An 11871-nucleotide genomic window follows, 5' to 3' on the forward strand; every position below is an offset into this window, starting at 1 on the left:
ATTATATATAAGTATATTATATTATATATGTCTATTATACATACATTATATATAAGTATATATAAGTTATATATAATTTACATGAGTATAAATATTATATATACTTATATATAAGTATATTGTATATTATGTAAGTATAAATTTTATATACTGATATATACAAAAACATATATGTGTATAGTTATGTATATAATTATATATTTCAGTACCATGGTGCTGTCTTTTTGCATGTGCTCTGACACAGCTACTGGAAATAATAAGGTACTTCCTATAGGATAAACCATACCTGCCTCCTGATGATGGAACAAGGAACTATGTGACAGAAAGGGACCCCAGGTGTTCATTTTCTAGATAGATAAGAAAAGTCTAACTGGGCAGATTTTGTTTGATTTTGAAATGTTAGTTGGAATGCTCTAACTCTGTCCAATGGCTGCCAGATTTCAGTTTCCTCTATCTGTGTTGAATTTTGCCTTCTCTTTTCTATCTCTCCCAATCCTCCACACATCCTATTTCCTTGTGAATACCAGAAGGTTTTGACTGGATTACCAACTCTTATCACCATACATTTTTTTTCTGGGAAATTTATTTTATTTGATTGATTGATTGATTGATTGGAAGACAGCTTGACTCAGAATTTTATGAAATAATTTACTGCTAGCACATTGTGGGCAGAGAGCTCTGTTTTTCAGGAATCAGTCAACAATACACTCCTTTTTATTTTGTGTTTGTGCCAAAAAAGGGAAGGAGGAGAAAGGGATAGATGAGCAGAGCTGTTTGCTACTAGGAAGACCTGGACGTCCAAGTGCTTCTAAGCATGACGGGCTGCCCCTGCCAGCATACTGCCAGTTACTGCCACGAGTAAATAGCTGGAGCAGCCCTTGTGAAGCACATCAGCCAACATTCCTCCACTAGCAGCTCCAATGGGCTCCAATGAAAATGCTGGGTTTGATGCTTGGAATCTAACAGACCAGGAGGCAGGGGTGGCGTGTCATGGGATATGAGCAGGCTTTTCTCTTACTTAGCAAGCCTGCTAAGGTAGAGGCCACCTCAAGTCTCAGCCTTCAGGGAGAACCACTGTTAAATACTTTACAGATCTTAGATATCATAAAAAGAGTTGGCTTTTTGTTGGTTGTGCTATTGTTTTATTCAATTATTACCATAATTTGCAATATCTTGCAGTGTCAGAGTTACTGTTCTCTCTCCTTCACATCTGCTTAATTTACTGAATCTCAAGTCTTGAACAAAACAAGGAACTACTCTTGAATATTCATAGTTGAGCATTTTTGAAGTAGTGTTTTTCATACATTTTGACTTCAAACTCAAAAATTTTCACTATCTAAAAGAAAGTGAAATAGTTTCACAAACATTAAACAACAATTAACAATCTTTAAAAAGAAAGCATAAAAGCAGATGTGTCTGAAAAGTCTGATGAGGCAAGAAACAGATTTGGTACTGTCCTCACCTCTGCACGTCCTGGCACAAAGCCGTGTGTGTAAGTGACTTCGGTACCATCCTCACCTCTACGTGTCCCAGCACAATGCCGTGTGTATAAATGACTTTGGGCCCAAAGTCTAGGAAAGGCTTATACCTAAATCAAGTTATGTATAACTAATGGTACTATGTTTTTGTAGCTGAAATAACCACACAGTAGCACAGTAATTACAAACGTATAATGATGTAATTAGCACTGAGCTCAGTAACAGAGCACTTACCTAGCATGTATGAGTTCAATACCCAACACTACAGAAAAAGAGTTACACTGTGATTGAAATAAGTAATATGTAGATGTTAGAAAAATTAAAATAATTTGTAATGTTGAAAATACTGCTGGGTGGTGGTGGCACATGCCTTTAATCCCAGCACTCGGGATGTAGAAGAAGGATTTCTGTGAGTTCAAAGCCAGCCTGGTCTACATAGAGTTCCAAGACAAGGTTATACACAGAAACCGTGTATCAGGAAAAAAAGAAAGAAAGAAAGAAAGAAAGAAAGAAAGAAAGAAAGAAAGAAAGAAAGAGGGGAGGAGAGAGAAAGAAAGAGAGAGAAAGAAAGAAGGAAAGAAAAGAATAAGAGAAAAATGAAGGAAAAAAGTATATGTGATATATAACCATTTGATTTTAAATATTAGTAATAATATCAGTTTTATTATGATTCTTATGAGGCAAATTCATATTATATTAAAATACTCAAGAAGCAAGATAAAACACAAGATCGCCACTATATTTCCCTTGCGATCATTCTCAGAAACCTGAAAGGTAATGGCTGGTTTCATTATAACGAGTCAGTAACACTTTTGGAATTAAAATTGCTAAAATCTGTAAAGAATGTAATAACATTTAGGGGGAAACTGGAAGTTAACTTTGAGGGGGGAGAACAAGCGAAATGCAAAGCTAGGGTAGAATTCTCTTCCCCTTGAGATCCAGGCCCTAATCCACAGCTTATCTCTGTAGCTGGTAATTCTAGGCTTTTGTCTCCAGGAAAGCTCGGGACAAGGTGAATAGTAGTAGCAAATCAAGCTAATGCAGCCAGGCTAATACCTGCAGCGCCTCTATTATCTAACCTCCACCCAAATGAAGTTATTTGGTCTCCTGTAATGGCATTTGTCCCTCCTAAAGCCAACTAGACAAAGCCCGTCGGGAAAGAGTTCTGGTGGGAACAATGGCTGTGTGTGCTGGTGGTCAGCATCGGGGTTAATCAGTGTTAACTGCAGCTTTCTTCGATTGCATCTTATCACACACCACACAAATGGCATAAACCTCCCACTCCCAAACCTGTCGCACAGCACCAACCAGGAACTCTGAAACGAGGAAGGGAGGAAGGTGAGCTAGTCTGTTTACGTGACTTGAAATCCAGTTCACGGAGATAATCAGTGACTTTGCCGACTCCGTTCTCCCAGTCCCAAACTAGACAAAACTTGGCTTAGCCTAGTATTAATTTCCTGTCTCCTGTTACATGCACACAGGGCAGTGTTGGCAACTTCTGGAGTCACGGAGACACCCAAGCCCGTGAGAGTCATCCCCTTTCCCGTTTCTTATTTTCTCAGTCTCTCCCTTCAATGTTAATGGGCCTTGGCACGCCCGCTGGCGTCAACGAGCTTTACTGAATGAGTCCCACAAATGAACCCCTCACAAAAGAACTCTGCAAACTAAAAAGTTTATTGCTATCTTCTGTCTGTTGTAAAATCCCTAACATTTAGGAACCAAGCCAGTCCCTCTGCTCTCTAGTCTCCTAGGATGGTTTTAACTGACATTTACAAGGTAATTTCAGTAGAGTAAATGACAAAGCAGGTTATATCCTGTTTGCCACATCAGAAACTAGCAAATAGGGACAGGGTGGGACGGGAGAGGTAGCTCAATTGGTAAAGTACCTGCTGCAGCAAATGTAGGAGTCAATACAAAGGGGCCTGTCTTGTAAGCCCGTTGCTGGATGGAATTTGGATAGGGGCGGAAGTAGGAGATTCCTGAGGCTCACTGACCAGCCGAGTTTGATCCCTGGAGACACATAGTAGGAGAGAGCTTGCTCACACAAGTTGTCCTCTGACCTCCACACAAACACCATGGCATGAACATACGGGCTGCACACAGGCACGCTGGCGTGTGTGTGAGTGAACCCACATACACTCAGTAAAGAACAATTGAGGAATGGGATGATGGGGATCTCTTGCCTCCACACCCCCGTGTACATGCAACACTACACACACACACACACACACACACACATACACGAAGCTAGCAGACAGTCATGGCTGTCAGCCTGGTCCCTTCTGCCAATCCCCTGCTGAGCCACAGACGTGGAAGCAAGTGTTCAGGCTCTTTTAGGAGTTCCAAAATCAGCACGGCAGTGGCTCTGTTGAATGGTGGCCTCTCACAGCGACATGGACCAGGTTGTGTGTGGGAAACTTGTGGTGACCGTACTTTTCTCTGGGTGCTTGCCTTTTAATTTTACGACCACCCCAATTCCAAGAATTCAAATGTGAAACCTAATCCCACAGTGTGATGACATCCAATGGTGGAGCCTTTGGGAAGTGGCTAAACGGCCAGGGAAGCCTAATAAATGGAACCTGCACCCCCCCCACACCCCTTCCCCAGCCTTCCCCCCATTCCCCTGCCCTCCCTACCAGGATACAGACCAAAGCCCAACCTTAAAGAAAAACCAAACATATATTTCCAGAAGTAACTAGACCATGTTTAGCCAAATATCCTAACACCATAAACGATGTAATCAAGGTGACATGTGAAATTAGCTATCATAGTATACTAAAAACTGCTATCTTGTGTGCATGTAAAAATGCTGGATTTGTGGTATATAAATTTCTATCTCAATTTTTTTTTCGGCAGTTTTGGGGATTGCACACAGGGCTTCAAGAAGATTAGGCAAGCATTCTGCTGCTGAGTTATATCCTTAGCTCTTTGCTTTTATTTATTTATTTATTTATTTTTATTTTTTGTTTTTCGAGACAGGGTTTCTCTGTATAGCCCTGCCTGTCCTGGAGCTCACTCTGTAGACAAGGTCGTGTCAAACTCGATAGTGTGTTAACTATACAAAAAGAGACGCTGTACAGTTTAAAAACAAATCTTACACAGCCTTACATTTCAACTTTTTTCTTTAAAAGGAATGAGTTGTGTATAGGGGGACTAAATGCTTTATAAACAAGAAAAATACTGTGCTAGAACCAACTTATCCAACATCATCTTCATCTTCATCTTCCTCCTCTTCCTCATCCTCTTCATCCTCCTCCTCATCTTCCTCTTCCTTCTTTTTCTTGCTCTTTACAGCCTTGACCACTCCCTTTTTTTGCTCTATTGGGTTTTCCTTTAGCTCTGTAGGCAGCAATATCCTTCTCGTACTTCTCCTTCAGCTTGGTGGTCTTCTCGTAGGACTGCTTGACATCCACTGCAAAATGTCCACATCTCTCCTAGTTTCTTTGCAACATCACCAATAGATAAGTCAGGATATTCGCGTTTGATTTTGGGGTGGTACTCAGAACAGAACAAGAAGGCTGAAGGAGGCCTCTTGGGCGCATTGGGGTCCTTAAACTTCTTTTTTGGTCTCCCCTTGGGGTGGGGGGATGTAGGTTTTCAATTCTCTTTCATAACAAGCCCTGTCAGCCTTTGCCATATCTTGAAATTTCCCTTTTTCTTTAGCAGACATGGTCTTCTACCTGTCTGAGCACTTCTTGGAGAACTCTGTGAAGCTTGACAGACGCATCTGGGTGCTTCCTCTTGTGCTCCTCCCAGCAGGTTTGCACAAAGAATACTTATGAGGACATTTTGCCTCTCTGCTTCTTAGGATCTCCTTTGCCCATGTTTAGTTGATTTTCCTCCTTGAGGCACAGTTGCCCAGTGCCCGTCTGGCTCTTGCTTGCCCCAGCACTGTCTCTGTGGAGCTTAATGTACTACAGTGGATGTCAGTGTTTGTTTTCTTTAGGGCTAGTTGGGTTTGTTGTCTTGTTTTGTTGTTATTGTTTGAGACTTGATCTAACTCTCTAACCCTGGCTGGACTAGAACTACACCTAGCCTAGAAATAGAAATTTTGAATACCTTTTTTTTTTTTTTTGGTTTTTCAAGACAGGGTTTTTCTGTAGCCCTGGCTGTCCTAGAACTCACCAAGACCAGGCTGGCCTTGAACTCAGAAATCTGCCTGCCTCTGCCTCCCAAGTGCTGGGATTAAAGGCGTCTGCTACCACTGCCCAGCAAATACCTAATTCTTATAGAAGAAACCAAATTTTATTTAAATAAACACCTATTTCACATGAAAGTACTAGTTCCAGATAAGTTCCCTAAATCCCCAATTTTAAAGGTTTAAGTTCTACCAAACACACCATAAATTGTTCTAGAATGGTGAAAGAGAAGGTACACTTCTAAATTATTTTTTGCAGCAAGAAAACAAAGAAAATCTTACCCATTATAACTAAAGAACATTGACGTAAAATACCAAATAAAATATTAGCTAACAGAACCCAACACCATTATAACAAATTAACACAGAATAGATTTATTCTAGAAATGTAAGATTGGCTTGTTACTAGGAAATGTATTAACATAGTATAGCATCTTAGTATACTTTTTTGGTTTGGTTTGGTTTGGTTTGGTTTTTTCTGAGACAGGGTTTCTCTGTGTAGTCCTGGCTGTCCTGAAATTCACTCTGTAGACCAGGCTGGCCTCAAACTCAGAAATCCACCTGCCTCTGCCTCCCAGGTGCTGGGATGAAAGGCGCATGCCACCACTGCCCGGCTGCATCTTAGTATACTTAAAGGGAGAACTTGTGTGCTTAGATCCATGGATCCTTGCCAATATAGAATAAAGTAACCTAATTAAGAATAAAGGGGGCTGGAGAGATGGCTCAGGGGTTAAGAGCACTGGCTGCTCTTCCAGAGGTCCTGAGTTCAATTCTTAGCAACCACATGGTGGCTCACAACCATCTGTAAAGGGATCAGATGCCCTTTTCTGGTGTGTCTGAAGACATGACAGTGTACTAATATACTTAAATTAAATAAGGTCTATTAATAAAAAAGAGAGAGAGAGGGAATAAAGCTGGGCCAGGAAGTGGTGGTGCATACCTTTAATCTCAGCATTCTGGAGACAGAAGCAAAAAGATTTTGGAGTTCTAGGCCAGCCTGGTCTACAGAGTGAGTTCTGGAACAGTCAGGGTTGCCCATAGAAACTCTGTCTCAAAAAACCAAAAACCAAAAACCAAAACAAAACAAAACAAAAAAAGCAGCGACTTGTGCAGAACAGAATACTACCAAATATAGTTGTTACATCTACAAAAAAGAGCAGAGTACACCTTCCGTTGCATGTGCTGGGGTTGAGGATGCTGGTATCAAACCCAGGGTCTCACGTAATTCAAGAAAATGCTTTCTCCCTCTGAATCACACCTCTTCCCCACCACACACATGTATGTTATCTCAAGTGCTGGTATTCTGGGTAATAAAAGCTAGCAGACCATTAAGAACTGAAACACTACCAGATATGTTTTCTGCACAGAATGGAATTAAACCTACCTATAAAGGTCAACTGAGCAAGTTTCAAGTAGCCAAGCCCTGCACATTCCAAAGAAACTGGCCCTCGAAGGCTTGTTAGAAGATAGATAACTTCTGAGCCCTTACAATAGCCTGCCTGATAAAAGGACTTTTGTATTCCTGGTGTTGACTCCTGCTAGATAAGATCTGTAAACTATGTAATGTAAGGTGGTGGCTTAGACGGCATTGTAACAGGGTCATCTGTAGAGTGCTGAAACCTGAGGGATGAAGGGGTAGTCCCTGCCCATGTGACCAACCCTAATGAAACCCTAGATTCCAGGACTCCAGTGAGCTTCCCTGGTTGACGGTTTAAGTCTTGTCACCCTTGCTGGAAGACTCAGGCACTGTCTGCACGGCTCTTGTAGAACAGGTCATCTTAAAGCTTTTCTGATTTCTTTTAGATTCTTCTGCTCTATATACTTTTTTTTAAAAAAAAAAATTATTTATTTATTATATATAAGTACACTGCAGTTGTCTTCAGATACACCTGAAGAGGGCGTCAGATCTCATTACAGATGGTTGTGAGCCACCATGTGGTTGCTGAGATTTAAACTCAGGACCTTCGGAAGAGCAGTCAGTGCTTTTAACCACTGAGCCATCTCTCCAGCCCTATATACTTTTAATCTCTGCTAATTTCTTTTCTTTTTAGATTAGATGTCACATATTCCAGTCTAACCTTGAACTTGCTAAGTAGTTGTGAATGACCTTGAACGTCTGATCCCTCTTAGTGCTGTGATTGCAGATATGAGTCTGTTTTGTGAAGTGCTAAAAATCAAACCTCGGGCTTGATGCTTCCTTCCTATGTAAGCCTTCTACCAACTGAGCTACATCCTCAGCCCTTACCTTTGCTGATTTCAATCTTGTTTTTTTGGGGTTTTTTTGGGGGGGGGAGGGGTTGGGTTTTGTTGTTGTTTGTTTGTTTGTCTTTTGTGGTAGAAAGTCTAATTATGAGAATACCAGCTTTTTTACTTCCGATCAGGAGAAATAATCAAACCTAAGACACTGACTTCTCTGAAACACGGAACTGAAATCAGTAACTGAAAGATATCTGGAAAGTCCTCCCAGGTACTCAGGAAGTAAACACCATCCACTGGTCTATAGGTCAAAGAGGAAGCCTCAAAAGAAGCTAGAAAATTCTTCAAACCGATTAAAAGTGAAAATAAGATAGATCAAATTTTATCAGAAGCAACCACGGAATACTTACGAGAGCAATGCCCCAGGCTAATGACATTTTTATTAAGAGAGTTCTCAAGATAATACTATAACCTTTTACCTTAAGAAAATTGCCCTTAAGAGGACAGAGACTGTCTGCTGCTGAACTTTGGGGCCAGATTTCTGGGGCCTTCTGGGAACAGGACTTCTAAAAGCAAGTATGTCTGGAAGGCTGTGGTGCAAGGCCATTTTTGCTGGCTACAAGCGAGGTCTCCAGAACCAAAGAGAGCACACGGCCCTTTTTAAAATTGAAGGCGTTTGTGCCCGAGATGAAACTGATTTCTACTTAGGCATGAGATGTGCTTATGTGTATAAAGCAAAAAACAATACAGTGACTCCAGGAGGCAGACCAAACGAAACCAGAGTGATCTGGGGAAAAGTAACTCGGGCCCACAGAAACAGTGATATGGTTCGCGTCAAATTCCGAAGCAACCTTCCTGCAAAGGCCATTGGACACAGAATCCGTGTGATGCTGTACCCATCCCGGATTTAAACTAATGGAGAGTAAATAAATAAAAGTAGATTTGTGCTCTTGTATTTTTTTTTTTTTAAAGAGGACAGAGACTATGGCTCAGTGGTAGAGTGTTTGCCTGAGATGTGCAAGGTCCTGAGTTCAGTCTCTCAGTATCGACAAAACAATACAAATTCAAGGGGCAATGCTAGGCAGCATAGTTACTTGCCGGGCATGGCAGTGCATGTCTTTGATCACAGAAACAGAAGTGGGCAGATTTCTGTCATTTAAAGGCAGCCTTGTCAACATACTGAGTTCCAGGATAGCCAATGATAGCATAGTGAGATCCTGTCTCACATAAAGACAAAAAGAAACTGAAAAGGGCCAGGTGGTGGTGGTGCACACATCTTTAATCCCAGCGCTTGAAAAGCAGAGGCAGACAGATCTCTGAGTTCGAGGCCAGCCTGGTCTAAAGAGTGAGTTCCAGGACAGCCGGGGCCACACAGAGAAACCCTGTCACAAAAAGAGAAAGGAAGGAAGGAAGGAAAGAAGGAAGTAAGAAAGGAAGGAAGGAAGAAGGAAGGAAGGGAAAAGAAAGCATACGTTCAGAATTAGCAGCAGTAAAGGCCATCAAGAACTCAAGAAAAAGAGCCAACTCAAATCAGATTCCTTGAGAAATTATCAATAAAATGTATAAGCCTGTAGTCCTGAAACAATACTTTTAGATCTTTGAAAGGAAAAACCCCAGGCACACAGAATATTCCCCTGGCACATCGTACTTAGCACTGTAAATGAAAAGGCTAAGGTGCAAGTGATGGTGTGTACCTGCTGTGCAGCTGGGTGAGTTCTCCACAGACACTTCAGAAAATCCACGTGGTGAGGCTAATACTACCCTGACAGAAAGAAGTTAGACAAAAGGTAGAGGCAGGAGGATCGGAATTGAAGGTTCCCCAGCTACAGAGGGCGTTCAAGAGAAGCCTGGGTTACATGAGAATTTTTCTTTCTTTTTTTTTTTTTCTTCACATTTCAGTGTAACTTTTATTTTATATGATTATAAATGAAGAAGTAAAGTCATAAAGTTTAAGAATTAAAAATGTCTCTAAGTCATTTACTAAACATCAAGCCAGCAGTAGATTGTTGATCACCTCTGCTAAGTCATGGTCTGGCTATAGTCTTTTCCACTTTGACCGGTTGTATTCCAGGCATGCTGACATTCTTGCCTTTCAGACATATTATCGTCACCTTCCCACAGGTCTTATTTATACTTGTTCCTGGAATTTCAGCCTTCCTGCTTCTTCTCTCATGTCCATTTCCTCTGACTAATTCTGGCTCATCCTTCTGAGAGTACTGAAAATAGCTAAGATGTTTGTATATGTGCCTCTGTAGTACTGCATAAACAAAAAGTTCATTGCATAGAATACAATGCATATATTTCTTTGAATTGTCTGATATATTTGAATTGCTCAATACAGTTGTCAGTAGTTACATTTGATCATGGTGCTTGATAGGTGTCTACTCCACAACAAGTATATATTCATATATGTGCATGTACACACACACACACACAAACTAAAAATTAAAAACAGGCCATGAATTTGAGAGAACATGAGGGTACAAGGAAAGGATTTAAGAAAGGAAATGGGATGGAATGTTCTATAGATATCTTTTAAGTCCATTTAGTCCAAAACTTCTGTTAATTTCACTGAGTCTCTGTTTAGTTTGTGTTTCCCTGATATGTCCATTGATGAGAGAGGAGTATTGAAGTCCCCCACAATTATTGTATGAGGTGCAATGTGTGCTTTTAGCTTTAGTAAATTTTTTTTTATGAGTGTGGGTACCCTTGCATTTGGAGCATAAATGTTCATAATTGAGAGTTCTTCTTGGTAGATTTTTCCTTTGATAAATACGAAGTATCCTTCCATATCTTTTTTTATGACTTTTGGTTGAAAGTTGATTTTATCTGATATTAGAATGGCTACTCCCACTTGTTTCTTGGGATCATTTGCTTGGAAAATTGTTTTCCAGCCCTTTACTCTAAGGTAGTGTTTGTCTTTGACACTGAGATGCATTTCCTGTATGCAGCAAAATGCTGGGTCCTGTTTACATATTCAGTCTGTTAGTCTATGTCTTTTTATTGGGGAATTGAGTCCATTGATGTTAAGAGATATTAAGGACTAGTGATTGTTACTTCCTGTTATTATTGATGTTATTTTTATGTTTGTGTGGCTATCTTCTTTTGGGTTTGTTGAAAGAAGATTACTTTCTTGCTTTTTCTAGGGTGTAGTTTCCCTCCTTGTGTTGGCTTTTTCCATCTATTATCCTTTGTAGGGCTGGATTTGTAGAAAGATGTTATATAAATTTGGTTTTGTCATAAGATATCTTGGTTTCTCCATCTATGGTAATTGAGAGTTTTGCTGGGTATAGTAACCTTGGCTGGCATTTGTGTTCTTGTAGGGTGTGTATGACATCTGCCCAGAATCTTTTAGCTTTCATAGTCTCTGATGAGAAGTCTGGTGTAATTCTGATAGGCCTGCCTTTATATGTTACTTGACCTTTTTCCCTTACTGCTTTTAAAATTCTTTCTTTGTTTAGTGCATATGGTGTTTTGATTATTATGTGACAGAAGGAATTTCTTTTCTGGTCCAGTTTATTTGGAGTTCTGTAGGCTTCTTTTATGTTCATGAGCATTACTTTCTTTAGGTTAGGGAAGTTTTCTTCTATAATTTTGTTGAAGATGTTTACTGGCCCTTTAAGTTGGGAATCTTCACTCTCTTTTATACCTATTATCCTTAAGTTTGGCTTTCTCATTGGGTCCTGAATTTCCTGGATGTTTTGGGTTAGGAGCTTTTTGAATTTTGCATTTTGCATTTTCTTTGTCTGTTGTGTCAATGTTTTCTATGGTATCTTCTGCACCTGAAATTCTCTCTTCTATCTCTCGTATTCTGTTGGTGATGCTTGCATCTATGACTCTTGATCTCTTTCCTAGGTTTTCTATCTCCAGTGTTGTCTCCTTTTGTCTTTCTTTGTTGTTTCTATTTCCATTTTTAGATCCTGGATGGTTTTTTTCAGTTCCTTCACCTGTTTGGTTGTGTTTTCCTATAGTTCTTTAAGGGATTTTTGTGTTTCCTCTTTAAGGTCTTCTACCTGTTTACCTGTGTTCTTTTGTATTTCTTTTTTTTTTTTTTTTTTT

The 11871-nt window shown here is 40.1% G+C and overlaps 1 protein-coding gene and 1 pseudogene across 1 annotated transcript in view; both read left to right on the forward strand.

Annotated features, from left to right (window-relative positions):
* Hesx1 (HESX homeobox 1) overlaps positions 1–11871 on the forward strand; it is a 57293-nt gene that overhangs the window by 23095 nt on the left and 22327 nt on the right. The gene's annotated exons all lie outside the window — the stretch shown is intronic.
* Positions 8335–8775, forward strand: LOC116084356 (annotated as a pseudogene).

Source organism: Mastomys coucha, unplaced genomic scaffold (genome assembly GCF_008632895.1).
Source record: "Mastomys coucha isolate ucsf_1 unplaced genomic scaffold, UCSF_Mcou_1 pScaffold9, whole genome shotgun sequence".
Classification (NCBI taxonomy): Eukaryota; Metazoa; Chordata; class Mammalia; order Rodentia; family Muridae; genus Mastomys; species Mastomys coucha.